The following is a 24,103-nucleotide window of genomic DNA, read 5'->3' on the forward strand; positions in this document are numbered from 1 at the left end:
ACTTGGACCCCGAGATGGGTTTTAGCTTAGTTTTAAGGGCTGGTCTAGGGGCCTTCAAGGGCATTGAGCTCTGTTCTTATTCTAATATGGGGCTTCCTGCCACTGGCTTGGGCTCTGTTTTTATTCTAATATGGGGCTTTCTAAGACATTAAACTGTAATCTGTTTGTTTGTTTGTTTGTTTGTTTGTTTCTGTAACTGAAGTAATGTAAATTTCAGCTCTTAATCCCAGGGGCCTGGGATGGCTGTACTTGTGCTAACACTGAACTTAAAGTGGAATGGCCTTAATTTTCTTGGCCTCCACAGTTAGCACCTAGACCAACATCTCTGGCATATATATCTATTACAGTTGCTCATTAAATATTGGCTAAAAGAATTACTCTATATATGTAAAGGTAATTAAAGTGCTGTTGTACTCCAAAACACTTGGGTTCAAATCCTGACACTGTTGCTGCCTACCTCTATGAAACTTGATACATTATTTCTATGTCTTTCCATCTGCATGGGTATAATATTTAACTCAAATAAATGAGTATTCTTACATCGGCTGATGTAAGAATAAAATTAAATAAATTAATGAATTCAAAGCCCTCACCACAATATCAGTCACACGATGGTAGCTATTATAATTATTATTAACCATATACAAAGGGAAATGCCTCAAATTATAGAAGAATATGTGAGACTCTCAAATGTCTTTGCGATTTTGTAGCAGACTGTAAGGAGGGCTCTAGGGAAGCCTACCTGAAAAACTGCATCACACATCTAATCCGTATTAGGAAATGGGAAGGTTGGAAGAGAGGTAGTGAAGGAACAAAATAGTCACCAGCAATTTTCCCTGAGTAAAAGACCATAAGGAAAGGGAGGTGCAATAAGCAGGTGAATTATCATTTTACATATACACATGCACAAAGAAGTAAACACACAAACATACATACATATGTGTGTGTGCATGTGCCTGTGGGTGTATATGTACTTAGAGTAACCATGAAGGCTTTAAAAGACACCAACTTTATGGTTTGTCCTCCTCTCTATTTTTTCATGAGAGACTCCTAACTCTGGGAAACAAATAACGGGTTGCAGAAGGACAGATGGGAGAGAGTTAGGGTAAATGGGTGACTGGCATTAAGCATGGCATATGATAAGAGAGCACTGGGTATTATACTATATGTTGGCAAATTGAATTTAGTTTTAAAGGATCATTAAAAATAAATAAGAGACACCAACTTTAGAGGAAGGGTTTGCTAAGAAATGGATGCTTCCCCTGCAAGGTAGGAGGGCCTCAGGACATTGAGGACTGTACTAAGAAGAATAACCCAGGGAGGCACACTAAGAAAGAGGTAAAAGAGGCTCCCAAATCAGATGCAAGTGGTAAGGGAACAAGCCATCCTTAAAAAGTTAGAGATCTGGGTAAGAGGAATCTCCAGTTGTTTTCTAATGATTCCTCATTTGTGCATAGAGACTTTTAGACAAAAGTACTTCATTATGCATGATTTATATTTCTAGTTTTCCTATTGAGATCATCTATTCTCCTTGCCTTCTATATTGTATAATAAAGAACATGGTTTACATAAGTATATATTTTTTAGAAATATGTATCAGAGATATGAAAGGGTAAGATTTAGGATGTATGTTTTTAAAGTTCTAAATGTAAGAATCATAACTATTTGTGATAAAAATATTGGTGCCTAAAATCTTTAAAAAAAAATATTGGTGCCTGGTCTGACATACTTCTTTCTGAGAGATTATTGCTAGTATGTCTCAAAAGTATATTATGACAGTAGAGATGGAGAAAAACCTGGGAAGCCCCCAAAGATATAGCAGAAGAGAGAAAGGAAAGATAACAAAGTAATATGACAATTAGGAAAGAGCCGAGGTTTTTCATTAAGTGAGCACAACACAAACATGTGTCCAAACTCTAAACTTTACTAACTGAAATAGACTTTCTAGGATATAGAGCTAGGATATGTTAACATTGAAGAAGTTCCACATTGGTTTTAATGAGCATCCCCATTTAAGTACCCAAAGGTATGTACCAGAAATCAGGGAGCTGAAGGGGAATTATTTTCCTACTAGTCTATTTAGTATTTTTCAAACACATTGTGGATTTTCATTTCCCCTTATTTTCTCCCTGATATTCCTTTAGTCTCAGTTACTACTTTTTTTTCCCCTTTTCTCAAGACTTTAAGGTATCTGTCCATGGAAAGTTTTCCTATGTTCTTCAATCAAAATGAACCCACACCTTCTGTCATGTTCCCATGACTCTCTTGATGTAATTACAGCAATCATTTTGCTCAGCTTCACAATACTTAAGGTTGTATGCTTTCTTTTCATAAAGAGCTTATTCGGGTCTATACCTCACTAGGCCCTCTGCACAGAGCTTTAGGCACATAAAGTGCTCAATTAATGTTATTTTAAAAAAATAATAAATTAATCAATTTTTGATTGTCCCAATTTCAAATTTATATTTAAGGAAATATTGCATAGTGGTCTAGTGGTCTAGATGCTAGACTCTGGAGTCAGAATGCCTGAGGGCTTATACGAGTTTGGCCATTTATAGAACACCTTCATACCCCAGTTTCCTTATTTGGAAAAGAAAGATTATAATAATACGTACCTAAAGTCTTGTTATAAATATTAAATGTTAGCATTTGCAAAATGCTTAGTTGAGCATTGGCATGTAGAAAGTATTCAGCAAAAGTTGGCTACATTGATTGGACCACCAATCTACAGAAACACAGTTCTATGTCATAATTATAATAGTTGGAAAGTATTTACTGCCTCTTCATTTTTGCTCAGTTTAAATTACAATAAAGTAAAATCTCATATTGAATTGATAGTCTCTTCTCAAGCAGTCCACTACTTTGCAAGAAATACATTAATTTTAACTCTGTGAAGTATTATCATAATTAATATTTATTAAGCACCCAGTGCAGAATAAGCAGCATACAAAAGATAGAAAGAGAGCTTGAATTTGAAAGAGACAGGTCTGGTATTTTCCTACACCTGCATTCGCATTTTAATCAAGCATTCCAGTAGACATTCCACTGAACATTTTCAGAATCTGTATAGTTTCTGTGACTGCCAAATATCCCCCATATGTCCCATCTAAAGTAATTTTATAGGAGGCTAGATGTAGTAGAAAAAGCATGAGTTGCATGAAGATGTTTATGAGTTTGAGATCAAGATAAATTGGCTTTATGTCTTTGGGCAAAATATTAGGCCATTTTGGGCTCCAGTTACTCTACTTTTAAAACTGAAATTATAATATTTACATGGTGGGTATGGTGGTTGGCAGATATTAAATATCATGGTTATTATTGTCTGTCAGTTAAAAATGATTTTGAATTATCATTATGGTTCTAAGATCCAATGTTCTGGGAGCTCATCTAGGTTACCGGAATTACTTAAATATTTGCATGGGGAATTAAAATTGCTCAGAGTCACAAAATTTCATATCAGTCATAGGAATTGTCGGCAGCCATACAAAAACCAACTTCAAAGCCTTTTGCATTAATAGCATAGCGTTTGGTTATGGGTGAGTCTGATGTATCTCTCATCCATAATAAATGGCCTGCAGGGCAAAGAAGAATAATTATCCTTGCAGTCACTGGCTTTGTAAGGTGACTCACCTTTCTGCTTGAGAGATTTCTTTACCATTGCGCCTTTAGAGGAGTGAGAACCGTAAAGAATTTGAAAGTACATCAAACATTTATCTACAGTTTCATTTTCTAAGGAAAAGCAGGTGTGTCATACAGTTTCTCAGAAGGGTAAAGACTCCTCTAAGGCCTCTCTTGGTACTCACAGAGATGGACGGCATGAATGGAAAGCCATAGATAAATATTCCACTTAGAGACATTGGGTCTAGGCAGTACATTCTCACAACACTAAGAGTCTCAAAAATAGTCAAATTGTTATGACTAAATGAGAAAACTCTTATAGGAGACAGTATTAAAAATTGATACAAATTCAATCTAAAATATCTTTAAATCACACTGAGAATACTTCAATGACGGCTTCTGAATCATATTTCTCTCTCCATCTTCTCTGCTTCCCTCTACCTCCAATACATGCACATCTACACATTCATAAAACCAGAAACAAGACTTAGCACACTGCTGCAGCTATAGTTTGTTTTTGCTTTTAAACCAGCCCACTACTCAGATACCCCAAAAGGATGATTACTGTATATAAAAGTATCTCAAGTGCAAAGTGCTTTGTGATTACTATTTAACAAAGAAAATCTCCTTTCATATAGGTAGAGTAACAGTCTTCAAACATATTTTACCTGTGAATTTTCTTCAAATAACAATTTTAATAGGCAACATTCCTTGAACATATAACAACTTACGAGTTACGATTCTAATTGTTTTTCATGTACCAACCTATTTCACCATCAGAATATTGCAAGGTTAGACTATTATTAGTCTTTTAAAGTTATTATTACAGATGAAGAAACTGAGGCTGAGAAGGATGAAGTAACCCACAGTTAAATAGCTTATGAGCACTGAAACTAATTTTTGAACCCCAGTCTATTTCTAGAAACCTCACTCCTAAATCATCCAACATATATTAAATTAAAAAACTATAAAGCAGAGAGGCTCTGCTGAATTTATTGAATCAACAAATAGTTATTAATACCTAGTGTGAGTCATGCTACATCTTAATCATTAGAAGTAGATAATGAATTTATCCTTATTTACATGAAGCTTGCATTATAGAAAAACAGACACTAAACTAATAATATACAAAGTAAAGGCGAATATATAGTAATTGCCATAATCAACTCTCTAGTACTATTCAATACATACTCCTTTTACATCCCAATGATCCCCAGCATAACACATCGTCCCACAATTCACCAAGTTGTTCATTGCTCAAGTGTTGAAATAATGACCCAAATCCAACAAAAAAATCTATCAACTGTACCTTCAAAATATATCCTCAATCTGACTCTGTGCTTCTATAATGTGATCCTAAGCTAGGCCACATCATGTCTGACCTGCACTACCGCTCTAACCTCTCCACTTCTCCTCTGGTCTTCATACTTCCCTCCTCTATTCTCCCCAGCATTCCTCTCCCTAACTAATGGGACGCGAACTCTGCTTCTTCCACCTCCTGAATCATTCTGAGTATGCATTTTCATTTTGTTATTTTCCTAATTCAAATCTGTATCTTTGAATTTGGCAGTGTTAAGTCAGGGATTGTGAATCACTGAGGAGCCCCAGAGTTGTAAGAGGTCTCTAGAGAAATGTGTGCACATAAAACTTTCTGTAGCTTCCATAAGGACATGAACAGCTATTGCCAAGTAGGGATAAGTGGGGGGGGGGGGGGAATCACATTTTAAAAAGGCTTCTGTAAGAGTCTTGACAACACTGACTCCATTTTTGGCACTCCATCTCATTCATGTCCATGCAATGACCTCCCTCCCTTTCTATGTGTTCCAGACCCCAGGGGGCAATGTGTGCCCTGACTAGAATGTGGGAAGGCTTATTCTGATCTCCCAAAATGCTGCACAGAAGGCTCCACTTTAGATAACTAGTAGAGATGACTGACACAAACAAGGTTCACTCTAGATATGTACCCTGTAACCTCAACACCATGTCGCTTTGCTCTATGAAAGCTGGGGACTAAGGTCTGGACTGGGTAGAGAATAGCTGCAGAGAATGGCCAAGGACCCCCTCGATCTTCCCTCTTCTTTATCCCTGCCATAAGTTTATCATGAATAAAACACTTTATATATGGAATGGAGTGGTTTGCTTTATTTTCAGTCTTAAACTGCTTTCTCTATCTGGAGGATGTTTTACTAACCTTCCTCCACCTTCTAACAACTTCCAATTTGAAAAGTATATTTTCTTCACTCCCAACACTGTTCCCACTCAAGTAAATTGATCTGATGATGTCAGTACTATGCTAAGACATTGGTGTTTTCCTATTGTTTAGGGGGAAATATTATAACTCCTTAGTTTGTTTTTTGGGAACTCTTTTGTACCATATTCTTACCCTTGCACCCTCTGTGCCTTAATTACTACTTAATTTGCTATTTATCAGGCATAAAAAAAACTCATGACTTCATGTTTTAGTTTATGTCTTATTCATGTGTTAGCCCTAATGTTGTTTTTATTCTTTATCTTGTAGACAAAATACTTAAAGACCAAGCTCAATTGCTCTTACTTTGGAGTCTTTCTGATTTCTTCTGTGCAAAATAAGCTAATCATTCTACCAGTATTTCCATAGTACTTATAAAGTGGTAACAAAGTTATGTATCATACTGTTTCCCCTTTAATAGGATGATGTAAGAGCAGGAACTTTAAAAATCTGCAGTATCACTACACCTTAGCATATATTCCACTGCACCGTTGGTTTGTAAACGTTTCATTCATAATCTTCTTTTGTCTTTTGTCTTTTTTCTTTCCTTTTTCTTTTTTTATTTCAGTATAGTTGATATACAATGTTACATTAGTTTTATAATATCTTTATCCATAGTATTTCAATTTAAATTCAAAATGATAATGCGTATGAATTGTATACTTTCAAAATCACCTTATTTTCAAGTTTTGCTTATAGGTTTTAAAAGTAAATATATTAATATTTATTATTATTAATATTTTAACATGTCTTTATTCACAACCATACTTAACCAGGGTAAACAGCCTACTATTTGATCTTCCATAGGTTTACCTTTCTCCAATTCAGTATCTATTCTATAGTTAGAGAGCTACTTCCAAAACCAGAAGTCTGATTATGTTTCTCCTTGCATTGGAAATGCTTTCATGTCCCAGATAGTCCAAAGTCCTTTCCATGGTTTGCAGATCATTCCTTCCTGATGTTTCCTCATCTCTTCTATCTCGCCTCCCTCCATTCTCAATTCTATCTATCCTAAAGCCCCAAAATGCCATTCTATGTTCCAGGTATGTCAAACTTGTTTTAGTTTCCCTTTAACCATGCATCTTTGTGAATGTTGCTTACTCTATGTCTCTGTTTATAGATTCCCCCCCCACACTTCAACGCCTGATGTTCTTTAGGGTTAGTACTAACCCAATGCCTTTCCTGATCGACTCTACAGTCTCTCCTCCAACAGTATGAGGTAGCTGTCCTTCCTTTTTCTCCTAATATACCCTGTACCTGCCACTATCAGAGCACTTACCAGGGTTTATTTTTACTTGTCATTTACTTGTCTGCAAACTTCACTAAACTTCAGAATCTTTGAGCTATTGAACTATCTTATTTATCATAGTGTCTCTAGAACCTTGCACAGCCCTTAGCATATAGTAAATGTTACATAAATATTTGCTAAATGAATGAATGCAAATTACTATTTAGACCTTGGACCTAGTCAAAATCTTAAGAGCAATGTTAGAAAGAAAGATCTTAGAGAAAATACATCTCAAGATTGTTTCAAGGACTAAGTGAGGAAAACTCCCAAGCCCAAGATTATTCTGAACCTGTGGCTGTGAGAGAGGGGTTTTACCCACAGAAAAAGAGATACTCATGGTGAAGTAGATCTTGAAAAATAAAATCTGGTATAATAAGTCCTAATTATTTTAAAATGAAGACCTGCTATTCCTGGAAAAGCTAAGCAGGTAGATATTAGCTTTCTTCATAACAAATGAAAGAAAGAATTCAGCTATACAAGGTAGAAACAAAGATAACATATTTGTTCGGGGTAGGTTACTTGAATAAGTAAATTCTCCTCTTTCACCCAATTTCAACCATAAAATAGAGGGAAAGATTGAATTTTTCTTCGAGATCTCTGATGACTGATTTCTTTTTAATGAGTCTAGAAGACAATTCTCACCTCTATTACCTACTATTGCAAAATCTCCCTAAAGGTATGTCTTTTTTCTGTTCTGATACATCCTCCACACTACTAAAACTTTCATTTCTGAAATTAAAAAATAATCATATCATCAATCATTTATACATTCCAACCACTGCCTTATACCTCCTTGATGCTCCAGCATGGACATGGACTCATGTTCAATCAATCAAATAATTTACCTCCTCTCCCTTGGATTTGTCCATGACCCATCAGCTCAAAATTTTGGGCAGAATGATTAGAAAAGAGATACTTTCTTGCCACTGCTATTAGTAGGCTGGTAGGATATCAGTCTTATGTGCATGTGGTAAGAGCCAGTCTGTAAAGGAAGATGGTACAAAGAGAGCAAGGCAAAGAGGTATAATAAGGAAAAGACATGTTCCTGATTTCACTGTTTTGAGTACTCGGGTTCAGATGTTAATGCTATCTTGCAGTTTTCAGTTTTATGAGTTGGTTTACTATCACTTCAATAGTCCTACTATATTATATTTAGATTTTAAGGTAAATCTCAACATCTATGTTTAACAATGAGAAGAAATGACACCCCTTTTAAGATTGTTGTTAAAATAATGTATGAAAAATTGAATAGCATATTGTGTTGACTTGCATGGGCTTTCAATACATACTACCTTCTTTCTTTTCTTATCTGAATATATATATATTTCCTATCTGAATATATATATATATATATTTATAATCTTGGTAGTTCTATTATCCTTCCATGGAAGATCAAAGTACTGTCTATATTATGAAATAAATTCACAAGGCAAATGCTTTGTTAAAGTGTAGACTGAAAAGCTTATTTATGTGAACAAGGAAAAGTTTCAAGCTTGAGACATGCTTGGGCTCCACATTCTTTGAATCCTGATAGTCTATATTGCTGGCTGCTCTTTTACACTTACTATCACAGTTAATCCTCATGATAATCCTATTAGAGAGGTCTTTATTATGCGTATTCTTAGATGACTGAGCTATATTAGTTTCCTTGCTTTTTCTACCTTCTAGAGGCTGCCTGCATTCCTTGGGCTCACACTGACCTCTGCTTCTGTCACTTTGCCTTGATCTCTGACTTTGACATCCCTGTTTCCCTCTAATAAAGACTCTATAATCCCCGCCCCCCCAAGACTCTTAACTTAATCACATCTGCAAATTCCTTTTTTACCGTTTCAGAAAACATATTCAGAGGTTTTAGGGATTAGAATGTGAACATATTATTAGGGAGAGATGAGCATCATCCAGCCTATAATATAACCAACATTTATAGAAATTAAAAGACATGTTCATAGCCACATAGATGGTTAATATGAAGGCTGGATTTCAACTCCAGCCAGGGTAGTCTAATTCCAAAGTGTGGGCTCTCATCTATCATGTCTATGAGATGTAGCCAGTGCTTCATGGCACACTCTACAATATGATAAAAATATAGAAAACATAGTATAGATTTACTCACTGTCAGTCTCAAGAATAGTGTGGTCCTGCCTGAAGCTTTTTTTCTCAGCCATAAGCTGTAGAAAAGTGAGTCTGTTACTTGGAGAAGTGCATCTGTGTGCTTTCTCCAGGCAGTCATGAGACTTCCATGTCCTTATGATTTATACTGTATACAAATCTTGGCACCCAGTTAGTTTCCTGTTGGCAAAATGACTTCGCTATATACATCATTCTTATCTTAAATGTTTGTGAAAGTCAGTCAACAAGCATTTATCGAATGCCTAAAAAAGCATTTCACATAAATCAATATGCTATAAGATAATCACTCAAATGTCACCAATAAAAGTGAAATTCCTCAAATGAAAGTTTTCAAATGTATAGATTGTAAAAATTCACACATAAAATATGATTGCATGGCTAAATTATCCTTAATGACCTGAAGCTTTAGAAGATGTCTAAATGTCTGTATGTCTATCTACCTACCTGCCCCCCCCCACAATACATACATGTTTAAGTAAAATATTTTCAGTGAATCTATTCATTTTTTAAAGATGTAACATCTAACACATGATAGGAGCAAAATAAATAATTAATCAGAAAAACATTTGCTGAACTAGGAGGTACTATGAGTTGCATTCTAAAGTATAAAAATGCACTCTACCATTGAGGCCTCTTAGAAATGAGAATGCCAAGTTACAAATTGTTTCCTGGATGTATTACACGCTGATAAAGGAAACTTTAACATCGAGCTCCATCTGACTGGAATGCTCTCTCCAATCTCTTCGCCTAGTTAACTCATACTGACTCCTCAAGTGTCACCTTCTCCAAGAAACCTCTCATTCCCACAAAATGAATGAGATGCCCCATTTGCATGCCATCATAGCACTCAGTACTTGCTTTTATTGTGACACAGATTATCATTCAGGTTAGCTGGCTATGGATCTGTGTTGCCTACTGTAACACGATCTACATGAAGACAAGGCTGCATCTTATCTACCGGTCTGTAGTTTCTAGCATAGAGTCTGACTGGAAAGAAAGAAAATGCTATAAAAGCTAGAAGATGAAAAGTCTAATAGTGTATAGAGACATTTTAGTTTCCTGCAGCACTGGAATTCTCAATGCAAGTACTTCTCAGAACCATATTCTTTTTTTATCCCCAGTTGATGAAACCCCTGCACTTTTAGTGATATTAGTTCAGAATGTGGGAATCAATGTTTTTCTCAAGTGGAGGCATATAAATTATAAGCATAATTCTTTATGGATAGTAATAAAAATACCAATTATGTAAGAATCATGGCCCAGTAAGAAATTAAGCTTTTCAAATTAGCCAGTATTACTGGCAGATGCACGCCAGCCCTCACCCCTTAGGGACTTGGAGACCTAGGGAATGCACATGGAAATAGGCTGCATCTGTTCCAGTTCTGGGTGGTCAAACTCGCTTCTAAAAATATTCTCTATCCTGGATGAAATACGTTAATAATGTAATCTACCACATTCTGTAGTGGGGTGTGTGCATCTATATTTGATTTTCATCTGCCAAACTTTAAATGACACAAAATGTCAGAAAAAGCTTTAGAGTTTTGTCCTGTGCAGAAGTAGAAATACTGGAAATATTGGCCTTAGAGACAGAGGGAACATTTATAAATCTACATTATGTTCAGGAGAGAGAAAAAAATGGCTGCAGCATAAAATGAAATTGGACTGGTAGGTGTTGAATATTGGAAGTTAAGTTTGGAAAGGTGGATTGGACCTTGATATTAAACGGCATTGCAAACCAAGTTAAAGAATAAATGCTAACCAAAAATGACATAAAAGGATTTTTAAACATATTTAGTAATTAGTTACTGTTTAAAAGCCATTTAAGGTTAAACTGTTTTGCTGATTTGTCAAGCCTCTTTAATTTAACTACTTCCCATTGTTCATCTTTCCAGAACACTGTCTTTGCTGTTATCTGATAATAAAACATACATAAGAAATTTCACACAAATGTGAAATATTCCAGGCCCAGGCTAAGAGCTACCTCGTGTGTGAGACAACACTAAATTCTCACTCATTAAGTATCCCTCTAATATTCTTTCTATTTGAAGTTTCTCGAAAGTATCATACTTTTTAATATAGTTTTGTTTACACCTGTCTTTCCGGGATCCCTGGGTGGCGCAGCGGTTTGGCGCCTGCCTTTGGCCCAGGGCGCGATCCTGGAGACCTGGGATCGAATCCCACGTCGGGCTCCCGGTGCATGGAGCCTGCTTCTCCCTCTGCCTGTGTCTCTGCCTCTCTCTCTCTCTCTCTCTCTGTGTGTGTGACTATCATAAAAAAAAAAAAAAAAAAAAAATACACCTGTCTTTCCTACTAGAATATGAACCCCTTAAACATAGAAGACATCTAATCTCCAGGGACCGCAAAAATGAAAACAATATTAATAATTGTCAATAACTACGTAATGTTTACCGTATGATAGGGACATTTCTAAGCATGTTACAAACTCATTCAGTATTTTGAGATAATAAAAATGTGACAGAGAGAGGCACAAGATCATATATTTTGGATGAGTCAGATTATTATCCAAAAATTCTGGCTACAGAGCTCTTGTTCTTAAATATATGTGATGTTTCTTTACCAAAACCAGGGATGATGTTTCATACATGCTATAATCAAATAAGGATGATGATGATGATGATGATGATGATGACTGATGATGCTATTTACCCAGTCTTACCCTTAAAAAATATAAGTGATTTATTAAAACGAATATTTACTATGGTATGTTATAGTTCAAATAGTTTGTATTTTCTCAGGACTCAAAAGCAAAGCAGTCTCTGCTCTTGTAGACCTTTTAGTCACAAGAGATTATATATCTATAAAATGTCATTTACAAATAAACTCTTACTCATTTAAAATGGTATCAATAGCCAAATTATGTCTTCAGTCAAATTTTTAATGACAAACATATACCTGGATTACTGCTGATTATTTTAGTGAATTCCTATATCCTTTTGGACATTTTATTGCTACCTGGCATTATCAAGAAAACAAATTTTAGGGCTGTGTGTTTGAGAAATTTTAACAAATTACTTCAGAGAAAATTGTTTCCCTGTTCATCAGGTTTTATATATCAGAAAGAATACCTAAACCAGATAGAAATTCTTCAAATGCAAGAGGGAATGATTTTAGTCCCAGAAGCAAGTCTTTGATACAACAATTCTTGACATTTGAATTCATCACAATATAACTGCTTGGGAAATAGCTGCTTACCTATCAAACTTAAATGTACTCTCTCATTCATAAGAAGTGTTCAATCACATGTTAGTTTCTTATGTTTCCAGTTCAGTACCAGAAATAAGCCATTATTTTGCTCTTGATTTAAAATACAGATTTATGCACTTCTTATGAATTACTTAATTTGGTGTTAAATGAAATACGGATATACTGGTACTGAAAAGAGTTCTTTTTGAAAGGTGAGAGGTAAAAGAATCAAAACCCATGGCTGCTTCTTTGGACCCATTAAATGGTTGTTCAGTTTCACCCACACAGCTAGTTAATGACTAGTTATTTCCAGACTAAATTTCAAAAGGTCCTTTATAGTATTTTTCTGCAATCTCCTATATTATTGTTCTCTCTAATATGACTACCAATCAGATGCTGCTTAATTGAGGTAACAAACACATGTGTCAAATGTTTTCAAGAGAAATATCTCAACAAATCCCATATACTTCATTTAAAAACTCAAACTAATTTTAAAATATATTAAGTAACCAAACATAATATCAAATACCCTTTCCACTTTAAAAACAGCATGTTTACATAAAAATGCACTTGTCTATACACAATGACTTGGTCTCTCACTTTGCAATTTCTGTATTTTCTATGCATTGATTTAATTTCTCTTCCACTTTTATTCATTCTAATTTCTCTAGGTTTTCATGGGCCATTTTCAAAAACCCATAACTTTTTTATTTTAGTATATTCACAACTGATACTTAGAATGTAGGTTATAATTGCTCAACATTATCATATTTGCTTGTGGTGATACCAAATAGCATTGTCTCATTTGCAAAATGAGTACTTAAAAGAAAAATGCTACAGGAACAAATCAACTTTATTATAACATGTTAATAGGCCGGTAAGGTGGTATTGAATAAGTCTACTTAAGTCTACTTTAACTCTTATATTTCCTTTTGTATTCTCCAAAGGAGATGGTTAAAAATGTATTGCTAACACATCTGTGTAAAAGAAAACTATTAAATAGACATTAATATAAATCTGTTTCTAAATCATAATTAAAACTTATATGTAATTGTATTTTCAATGGCTCTCCCAAGATACATTGCATTATTCAATGAAGTAATATGAGAGATGAAAACACCAACAATTCCTCTTGAATAAGCCATCTGATTTATTATACATTTAAGTCAAGAATAAATTCTTTCTGCTGTATTGCTTCTCAGCTAAGTTACACAGATTCATAAGGAGCATAGACCCACAGAATGTCTAAATTATTTATTAGAAAAGAAACAAGATTTCCCTTGGTTTATGTTAAAACCTGTGACTTCACAGTGATGGTTTTTCAAATTGAATGATATGTGAATAGCGACAGAAAATGCCAACTGCCATTAAAATTGTCAAATCAACTATCAAAAAATACTCAGTTTGCAATTAGCTCCCAGATACAATTAAGTTCTAGTAAACTTGATTATTAAATGTGCATACTACAATACTAGGAAACCTAACATTTTCTGACTGGATTTTATTACTTTGATACATCAAAGAAACTAAATACTTAATACCATTCAAATTCTGGAACAAGAATGAATCATTCATTTCCATATTTCTAAGGATTATGTGAGAAGAAAATTTCAGATGCATTCCATATTTTTCATGGAGTGCTAAGAAATTTTAAAAATATAAAATCTAAGCAAATTACATTGTTTATAGAAGTTAAAATCCATTGTCCCTGTCAAGCTAGCTTTCCTATTTTTCCTTCTTTTCTTTATTCATATGGATCCTCATTTTCCTCTAAGATATGATTCATTGACAACACAAAGACTGAGTGTTCTCCAAATTACTTAATTCAATTATTTTTGCCACTTTGCAGATTAAACTGTTTCACCTCTCATTTTATTTAGTGATGAATAAATAAAAATATTTCTCTACGAACTTCATCTGCAGGTTAAGAGTAGAATATCATAATCCCCATAAGTCATAGGTTTGGTTTCTAACGTTGAGAACTGGGGTACCAGAATATCTACTTTTAAAAAATGCATCATATTAAGAGATATGTGGTCACTTACCAGTCAGTTTACACCTTATCACCCATCTCCAAAAAAAATCGACACTGAAAGAATTAAAAAATATTAATTAAAAGATAAAAGCAAAAATATAAAAACTGACTATATCATAGTAAAGTTAGAAATAATACTGTTAAAGCTATATTATTACAGCTACTAAATATACACATGGTATTAAGATAAAGTGCATTTCAATGACATAATGATCATAGAATCTCCATAGATAGGCTAATTTATACAAACTAATCTTCATTTATACCAAAGACATAAATTCAGTGAATTTTTTTTAAAGGTACCAGCTACGGTTAGAATGCATTAAAGATGAAAATAATTCCAGTTAGCATCTATGCTGATTTGTTGCCCAAGTAGATATGATAAAAATAGAGATAGTCAAAAAATTATAAAATACCTATAAATAAACTTAACCAAGGAGGTGAAAGACCTGTACTCTTCAAACTATAAATTACTGATGAAAGAAATTACAAATTACACAAACAAATGGAAAGATATTTCATGTTCATATGCTGGAAGAACAAATTTTGTTAAAATATCCATACTACCCAAAGCAATCTATAAATTTACTGCAATCTACACCAAAATACCAGTTGTATTTCTCACAGTGCTATAATAAACAATCCTAAAATTAGTATGGAACCACAGAAGACCCCAAATAGCCAAAGAAATCTTGAAAAGGAACAAAACTTGAGGTATCATAATCCCAGATTTCAAGATATACTGTGAACCTGTAGTAATCAAAACAATATGTGCAAAAAGGATCAACAGAATAGGATAGAAATCCCACAGATGAATCCACACCTATATGGTCAATTAATCTTCAACAAAAGAGGCAAGAATATTCAATGAGAAAAAGTGTCTTTGACAATAAGTGATGGGAAGACTGGACAGATACGTGCAAAAGACTGAAACTGGACCACTTCCTTACACCACAAAAATAAACTCAAACACCTAAATGTGAGATCTGAAACCATAAAAATCCTAGAAGAGAACATAGGCAGTAATTTCTCTGACATGGGCCACAGCAACATTTTTCTAGGTGTGTCTCCTAAAGCAAGGGGAAAAAGGCAAAAATAAACTATTGGGACTACATCAAAGTAAAAATCTTCTGCACAGCAAAAGAAACAACCAACAAAACTAAAAGACAGCCAACTGAATGGGATAAGATATTTACAAGTAAAATATCCAATGAAAAGTTAGTAGCCAAAATTTATAAAGAACTTACACAACTCAACACCAAAAAACAAATAATCCAGGCAGAAGACATGAACAGACATGTATCCAAAGAAGACATAGAGGTATTCAATAGACACGTGAAAAAATGCTCACCATCACTCATCATCAGGGAAATGTAAATCAAAACTACAATGAGATATCACCTCACACCAGTCAGAATGGCTAAAATAAAAATGAAAGAAGCAATAGGTGTTGGTCAGGATGTGGAGAGAAAGAAACTTTCATCCGTGTTGGTGGAAATACAAACTGGTACAGCCTTTATGGGAAGACAGTATGGAGGTTCCTCAAAAAATTGAAAATAGAATTACCATATGATCCAGTAATTCCACTACTATTATCTAAAGAATATTAAAACAATAATTTGAAAAGGCATATGTATCCCTATGTTTATAGCAGCGTTATTTATAATAGCTAAGTTATGGAAGCAGCCCAAGTGTTCTCTGCTAGATGAATGGATGCAGAAGATGTTCTTGAAATGAAATGACATATTACATCAAAAAGATGAAATCTTGCCATTTGCATCAACGTAGATGGATGTAAAGAGTATAAAGCTAAGTGAAATAAATAATACAGAAAAAGATATATACCATATGATTTCACCCAAACAAATGAACAATGGAAAAAAGAAACAAACCAAGAAACAGACTCTTAACTAAAGAAAAGTTATGGTCATCCAAAGGGGAGGTTGGTGGAGTGATGGGTGATATAAGAAAAGGGGATTAATAGTACACTCATCATGATGAGCACTGAATAATGTATAGAATTGCTGAATCACTATATTGTACACCTAAAACTAATATAGCACCTTATTTTTACTATACTGGAATTTAAATACAGATGGTCATATGTATCATAGCTTTAAAAAATAAAACATATATTACATGGGGATTGGCAAACTTCTTATCTAAAGAGACAGTAAATATTTTCGGCTTCACAGGCATGCAGTATCTTTCTCAACTACTCTATGTATGTAAAGGAATAGGTATGAGTGTGCAATCAAACTCTATTGACAAAATCAGCCAGCTGGCAATTATTTGGCCCCATGCCACAGTTTGCTGACTCCTGAAAAAACACATGGAGTATTCCAACTCAGAAATATCAATCCTAACACACAAAGACAAATGAAATATAGAGAATTTCTTGGACTGAATAATTAGAACCCTTAGCTTAAAAATAAACTATGTGATTTAAAATAATCCTATAAAAAAAACCTGCAGAGGTCTTTCAAATGATGAAATAGGACACTCAGAATAATTGTTTCTAATACTTACAGTAAATATTAAAAATACATTATGAAGTATATACCTAACATATTATAGTAAATAGGAAATTTCATATTTTAAAAGAATAAAGACAATTATTTGTTAATTTTTATGTATGCTTTAAAAAAAATAGGCTAAGTAATAGAAGATTCCTGGGACCTAACATTTTCTTGTAGATTAGGGAATTCATGAGGAAATAAATGCAGAAGAATAACAGATTGGAATTAGAATCATAATGCCAACCTTAAGATCCTTGGAAATGAGTTGAAAAGATCAAAGTATTATTCCAGATAAAGGTCTGATACCAATTTGGAAGGGAATTGTGAGGGGCTGCCTAAAATAGTTTCATTATTTGATCATTAATTAATCAATATGTAATACTGCTTAAAACAAGAGAACAGATTGATTTGCAAACATAACCAGGTATTGGGCACCTGGATGGTTCAGTCAGTTAAAGTGTTAAGACTCTTGGTTTCAGCTCAGGTCCTGATCTCAGGGTTGTGAAATTTAGCCCCTGGTTGGGCACAATGCTAGGTGTGAAGTCTGCTTAAGATTCTCCCTCTCCCCCAGGCCCTATCCCCTCTCTCCCTCTCTAAAAATAAAGAAGCAAACAAATAAATAAGATGTTAAAAAACAAACAAACAAACAAAATCAGGTATTCAGGGAGGTATTAATTTTACTGTTTTTGGCAATATGAGATAACATCAAACTGGGAAATGGCTTATGCAGAAGAGAAACAATTATATTTGTGACAGAAGGGGTTAGCAACAAGAATTTTTACTAGTATTTCACAGTTGGAACTAAATGAAAAAAAATTTGTTTTTTAGTTTCTGAAAGTAGTTGTGTGTGTGATAGATAGACCTTAAAATTAATTTCAGTATTTAGTGAACATCTACCCAAACCCACACAAGTATATACCTACTTCTACTCCATGTGGCTATTTTATGTTTTGTTTTGTTTTTCAAGATTTTATTTATTTATTCCTCAGAGAGAGAGAAGCAGAGACATAGGCAGAAGGAGAAACAGGCTCCATGTTGAGAGCCCAATGTGGGACTCAATCCTGAGTCTCCAGGATCACACCCCTGGGCTGAAGGCGGCGCTAAACCGCTGAGCCACCAGGGCTGCCCTATTTTCTGTTTTGAATGGGTAGATCATTCTAGTAATTTCACCTTTACACTCAAAAAAATGGTTCTATTTCTCAGAGTAAACAAGTATTAAGGAAGCATATCTGACAAATATAAATAATGGATTTCTTGCTCTCTTCATTCATTACTACCAGTTATGGTCCAAACGTGTCTAATATTCATATGGTGGATTTCTAACCCTCAGTACCTCAGAATGTGCTGTACTTGGAGACATTCCTTTACAGAGATAATTAATTTTTATTAAAGATTTTATTTATTTTTTGATGAGAGACACACAGAGAGAGGCAGAGACATAGGCAGAGGGAGAAGCAGGCTCCCCACAGGGAGCCCGATCTGGGACTTGATCCCAGAACCCCAGGATCATGACCCGAGCCAAAGGCAGACATTTAGCCACTGAGCCAGCCAGGCACCCCCAGAGGTAATTAAAATTAAATTAAATGAGATCATTAGAGTGATCCAATAAGGACACCTGATCCAATATGACTGGTGTCCTTATAGGAAGAATAAACTCAGAGACAAACATGAACACACACAGAATACCATCTGAAGACAGAAAAAAAAAAAAGTTATCTACACGCCAAGGAGACAGGCCTCAGAGAAAACTAAAACAAAAACACAACACACTGGTGATTTTCCAAAGTTTATAGGCTATGGAAAGCCCACCTAAGTGGGTAGTTTACTCTTTGTTTCAACAAATGTTTATTGATTGCCTGCTATGTTCCAGAGACATTTCTTGTTATTTAGGATACAACAGTGAACAACACAGACCTTGAGTTTCTTGAGTTTATATTCTAACACTGGGTATTGGACAGTAAACAATAATCGTAATAGGCAATCCCATTACATAATATAAGATTAAAATTATTAGGCAGAAAAGAAAAAGTATAGCAGGGTAATGGGATTGGGGATAGGGTGGAAGTTGACAGGGAACAAGGTAGGAGGCAGCCTGCAATTTTAAATTGGGCGATCAAGGTAGGCTCATCGACATCTGAGCAAATAATTGAAAGAGATAAGGGAGCTAACTAGAAACCTATTCCTGTAAAGATTGATTCAAAGAGAGAATTCTAGTACAGGCCTTAAATTTTAAGACTGGAACCTGCCTGATTTTTTTGAGAAAGAGCAAGGTGACAAGTGTGATTGCAGTAGAGTGAATGAAGGAGAAAATAGTAGGATAGGAATGTAGGCAAATAAGGGAAGGTGAGGGAGGCAGATCTGGTTAGGAGGGCCTTGCAGGCTACTGATTTTAATCTAAGTATAATGAAAAGCATCACAGGGTTATTTTTGTTGTTGTTTTTGTTTGTTTGTTTTAAAGGAAAAAATAGAGGCACCTGGGGAACTCAGTGGTTGAGCGTCTGCCTTTGGCTTAGGTCATAATATCCAGGGTACTGGGATCACGTATAATCAGATTCCCCACAGGGGAACCTGCTTCTCCCTCTGCCTTTATCTCTGCCTCTCTCTGTGTCTCTCATGAATAGATAAATAAAATCTTTAAAAAAAATAAAGGAAAATATTTTGTTACTTTTAAATTCAGGTTAAAAGTATTGGTAGTATTGGTTTTAATTCATCACTTATATAAAACACTCAGTGCTCATCCCAACAAGTGCCTCCTCTTAATGCCCACCACCCTGTTACTCCACCCCCTCCAGCAACCCTTAGTTGCTGTTGTTTTCTACAGTTAAGAGTCTCTTATGATTTGTCTCACTCTCTGTTTTTATTTTCTTTCCCTTCCCCTATGCTCATCTGTCTGGTTTTTTAAATTCCACATGAGTGAAATTATATGATTTTTTGTCTTTGATTTCACTTAGTTCCATCCACATTGTTGCAAATACCAATATTTCATTCTTTTTGGTGGCTGAGTCCTATCCCATTGACATCTTCTTCATTCATCAGTCAATGGACATTTGGGCTCTTTCCTGATTTGGCTGTTGTTGATAGTGCTGCTATAAGTATTGGGGGTACATGTGCTCCTTTGAATCAGTATTTTTGTATCTTTTTAATAGGTACCTAGCAGTGCAATTGCTGAGTCATAGGGTGGTTCTATTTTCAACTTATTGAGGAATCTTCATACTGTTTTCCAGAGTGGCTGCACCAGTTTGAATTCCCATCAACAATGCAAAAGTGTTTTCCTTTCTCTATATTTTTGGCAACATCTGTTGTTTTCTGGGTTGTTAATTTTAGCCATTCTGACTGGTGTGAGTTGGTATCACATTGTGGTTTTGATTTGTATTTTCCTGATGATGAATGATGTTGAGCATTTTTTGATGTGTCTGTAGGACATTTGTATGTCTTCTTGGGGGAATGTCTGTTCATGTCTTCTGCTGATTTCTTGACTGGATCATTTATTATTTGGGTCTTGATTTTTATGAGTTCTTTATAGATTCTGGGTACTAGCCCCTTATCCAATATATTATTTGCAAATATCTTCTCCCATTCTGTCAGTTGTCTTTTAGTTGTTTTGATTATTTCCTTCGCTGCGCAGAAGCTTTTTATCTTGTTGCGGTCCCAATAGTTCATTTTTGCCTTTGTTTCCCTGGCCTCTAAAGAAATGTCTAGTAAAAGTTACTGCAGCCAAGGTCAAAGAGGTTTCAGCCTATGTTCTCCTCAAGCAATTTGATGGTTTCCTGTCTCGCATTTAGGATTTTCATGCATTTTGAACGTATTTTTGTGGACCATGTAGGAAAGTGAGTTTCATTTTTCTGCATGTTGCTGTCTAGTTTTCCCAACATCAATTGTTGAAGAGACTTTTTTTCCATTGGATATTCTTTCCTGCTTTGTCAAAGATTAGTTAACCATATAGTTGTGGGTCTATTTCTGGGGTTCTCTATTCTGTTCCGTCATTCTATGTGTCTGTTTTGTGATCATACTAACTTGATCCTTATAGCTTTGTAATACAGCTTTACATCTGGGACTATGATGCCTCCCACTTGGCTTTACTTTTTCAATGTTACTCTTCTCTATTTGGGGTCTTTTCTGGTTCCATATAAATTTTAGGATTGTTTGTTCTAGGTCTGTGAAAAGTTCTGGTGTTACGTTGATAGGGATTGGATTGAATGTGTAGATTACTTTGGGTAGTATACATTTTAACAATAGTTGTTCTTCCAATCCATGAGCATGGGAGGTTTTTCCATTTCTTTCTGTCTTCTTCAATTTCTTTCATAAGTGTTCTATAATTTTCAGCATACAGATCTCTTATTTATTTGGTCGGATTTATACCTAGGTATCTTATAGTGTTTGGTGCAATTATAAATGGGACTGATTCCTTGATTTCTCTTTCAACTGCTTCATTATTGGTGCATACAAATACAGATTTCTCTACATTGATCTTATATCCTGTGCCTTTGCTGAATTCATAGAACTGATGTTCTAGCAATTTTTAGTGGAATTTTTCAGGTTTTCTACATAGAATATCATGTCATCTGTGAAGAGTATAAGTTTGACTTCTTTCTGGCTAATTTGGATCTCTTTTGTTTCTTTTTGCTGCCTGATTTGGCTAGGACTTCCAGTTGAACAACACTAGTGAGAGTGGGCATCCCTGTTATGTTCTTAACCTTAGGGGAAAAACTGAAAGTCTTTCAGTTAATCTGTGGGTCACAGATATTAGCTGTGGGTCTTTCATACATGACCTTTATTATATTGAGGCATGTTTGTTCTATCCCTACGTTCTTGAGGGTTTTATCAAGAAAGGATACTGTATTTTGTCAAGTACTTTCTCTGCATCTATTAGAGGATCATATGGTTCTTAACCTTTATTGATGTGGTATATCACATTGATTGACTTGCAGATATTGAAACTACTCCTGCAGCCCAGGGATAAATCCTATTTGGTCATGCTGAATAAGACTTTTAATGTACTGTAGGGTTAGATTAGCTAGTACCCTGATGAGAATTTTTGCATCCATGTTCATCAAGGATATTGGTCTGTAATTTTTAGTGGGGTCTTTGGTTTTGAAATTATGGTAATTCTGGCCTCATAGAATGAGTTGAGAAGTTTCCCTTCCATTTCTATTTTTTGGAACATTTCAGAGGAATAGGTATTAATTCCTCTTTGAATGTTTGGTAGAATTCCCCTGGGAAGCTATTTGGCCCTGGACTCTTGTTTGTTGGGGAGATTTTTGATTACTGACTCAATTTCTTTGCTGGTAATGGGTCTGTTCAAATCTTCTATTTCTTCCTATTTTAGTTCTGGTACTTTATAGTTTCTAGGAATTTATGCATTTCTTCCAGATTGCCCAACTTATTGGCATATAAATGTTCACAATATTCTATTATAATTGTTTGTATTTCTGTGGTGTTAGTTGTAATTGCTCCTCTTTCACTTATGATTTTATTTAGTTGAGTCTTTTCTCTTTTTGATAAGTCTGGCTAGGGGTTTATTCTTTCAAAGAACCAGGTCTTAGCTTTGTTTGTTGTACTGCATTTTTTCTGTTTCATTATTTTCCTGCTCTAATCTTATTTCCCCTCCTCTGCTAATTTTAGGCTTCATTTGCTATTCTTTTTCCAGCTCCTTTATGGGTTTGGTTAGCTTGTGTATTTGCTAATTTTGTTTCCTGAGGAAGGGCTGTATTGCTATATACTTCCCTCTTAGGACCACCTTTGCTATGTCCCAAAGGTTTTAGGCTATAGTATTTTCATTTTCATTTGCTTCCATGTATTTTTTAATTTTTTTTCTTTAATTTTCTGATTAACTCATTCTTCAGTAGGATGCTCTTTAACCTCCATGTATTTGTGATCTTTCCAAGTTTGTTCTTGTGATTGACTTCATGCTTCATGGCATTGTGGTCTGAAAATATGCATGGTATGATCACAGTCTTTATGTACCTGCTGAGGCCTGATTTGTGACCCATTCTATGATCTATTCTGGGGAATATTCCATGTGCACTCAAAAAGAATGTATATTCTGCTCCTCTAGGATGAAATGCTCTGAATATATCTGTTAACTCCATCTGGTTCTATGTGTCATTCAAGCCATTGCTTCCTTGTTGATCTTCTGCTTAGATTATCTGTCCATTGCTAGGAGTAAGATGTTAAAGTCCCCTACTATTATTGTATTATTATCAATGAGTTTCTTTAAGTTTGTTTTTGATTTCTATATTTGGCTTCTCCCAAGTTGGGGGCATAAATATTTATAATTGTTAGATCTTCTTATTGGATAGACTCCTTTATTATGATAGAGTGCCCTTCTTCATCTCTTATTAGTTATTAATTGATTTATACATTTGGCTGCTCCCAAATTGGGGGCATATTTACAATTATTAGATTGTCTTGTTGGATAGACTCCTTTATTATGATATAGTGCCCTTCTTCATCTCATTATAGTCTTTGGTTTAAATTCTAGCTTGTCTAATATAAGTATGACTATTCTAGCTTCCTTTGGATATCCATTAGCATGATAGATGGTCTCTACCCCCTCACTTTCAATCTAAAGGTGTCTCTAGACTCACCAAAATGAGTTTCTTTTAAGCAACATATTGATTGTGGGGTTGATTTCTGGCCCTACTATATATTAGGCATCTTTTTCAACAAAATAGTGCTGTGCTTAAGAGCTCAAGTCCGAAGGCTTATGTTCCTTTATGTGAAAGCTGACTCTTTCACTCGCTGAGTAAGTTTGAGCAATTTACTTTGACCCTCTAATCCTCAGTATCTTCATTATATAATTGGGATAATAAACTTAATTACCAGAGAGAGACAAAGTGGTGGAGGGAGAAAGAATGTATTACATCTGTTAAAGCCTATTAAGCAGTATCAGCTCAGCACCAAACATTTGGCAGGCGTGGTAAATTGAATTAATGGCTCCAATGCCTCCTCCCTCCCCATAGCCACACCCTTTGTCATGTAATTTTGTAGTTGCTCCTTCTAAAGAGGAAGAGGATATTTTTTTACTCCTCAACTTTGGGTTGAGCCCTTGACTTACTTTG

The 24,103-nt window shown here is 34.9% G+C and overlaps 1 protein-coding gene across 1 annotated transcript in view; it reads right to left on the minus strand.

The window, feature by feature from the left end:
* TENM4 (teneurin transmembrane protein 4) overlaps positions 1 to 24,103 on the minus strand; it is a 2,712,352-nt gene that overhangs the window by 2,406,263 nt on the left and 281,986 nt on the right. Inside the window, exon 3 of the mRNA XM_077867222.1 lies at positions 14,534 to 14,577. The gene's annotated coding sequence lies outside the window, so the exon portion shown is untranslated. The remainder of the gene's footprint in view (positions 1 to 14,533; positions 14,578 to 24,103) is intronic.

The sequence above is a fragment of the Canis aureus genome, chromosome 23 (genome assembly GCF_053574225.1).
Source record: "Canis aureus isolate CA01 chromosome 23, VMU_Caureus_v.1.0, whole genome shotgun sequence".
NCBI lineage: Eukaryota > Metazoa > Chordata > Mammalia > Carnivora > Canidae > Canis > Canis aureus.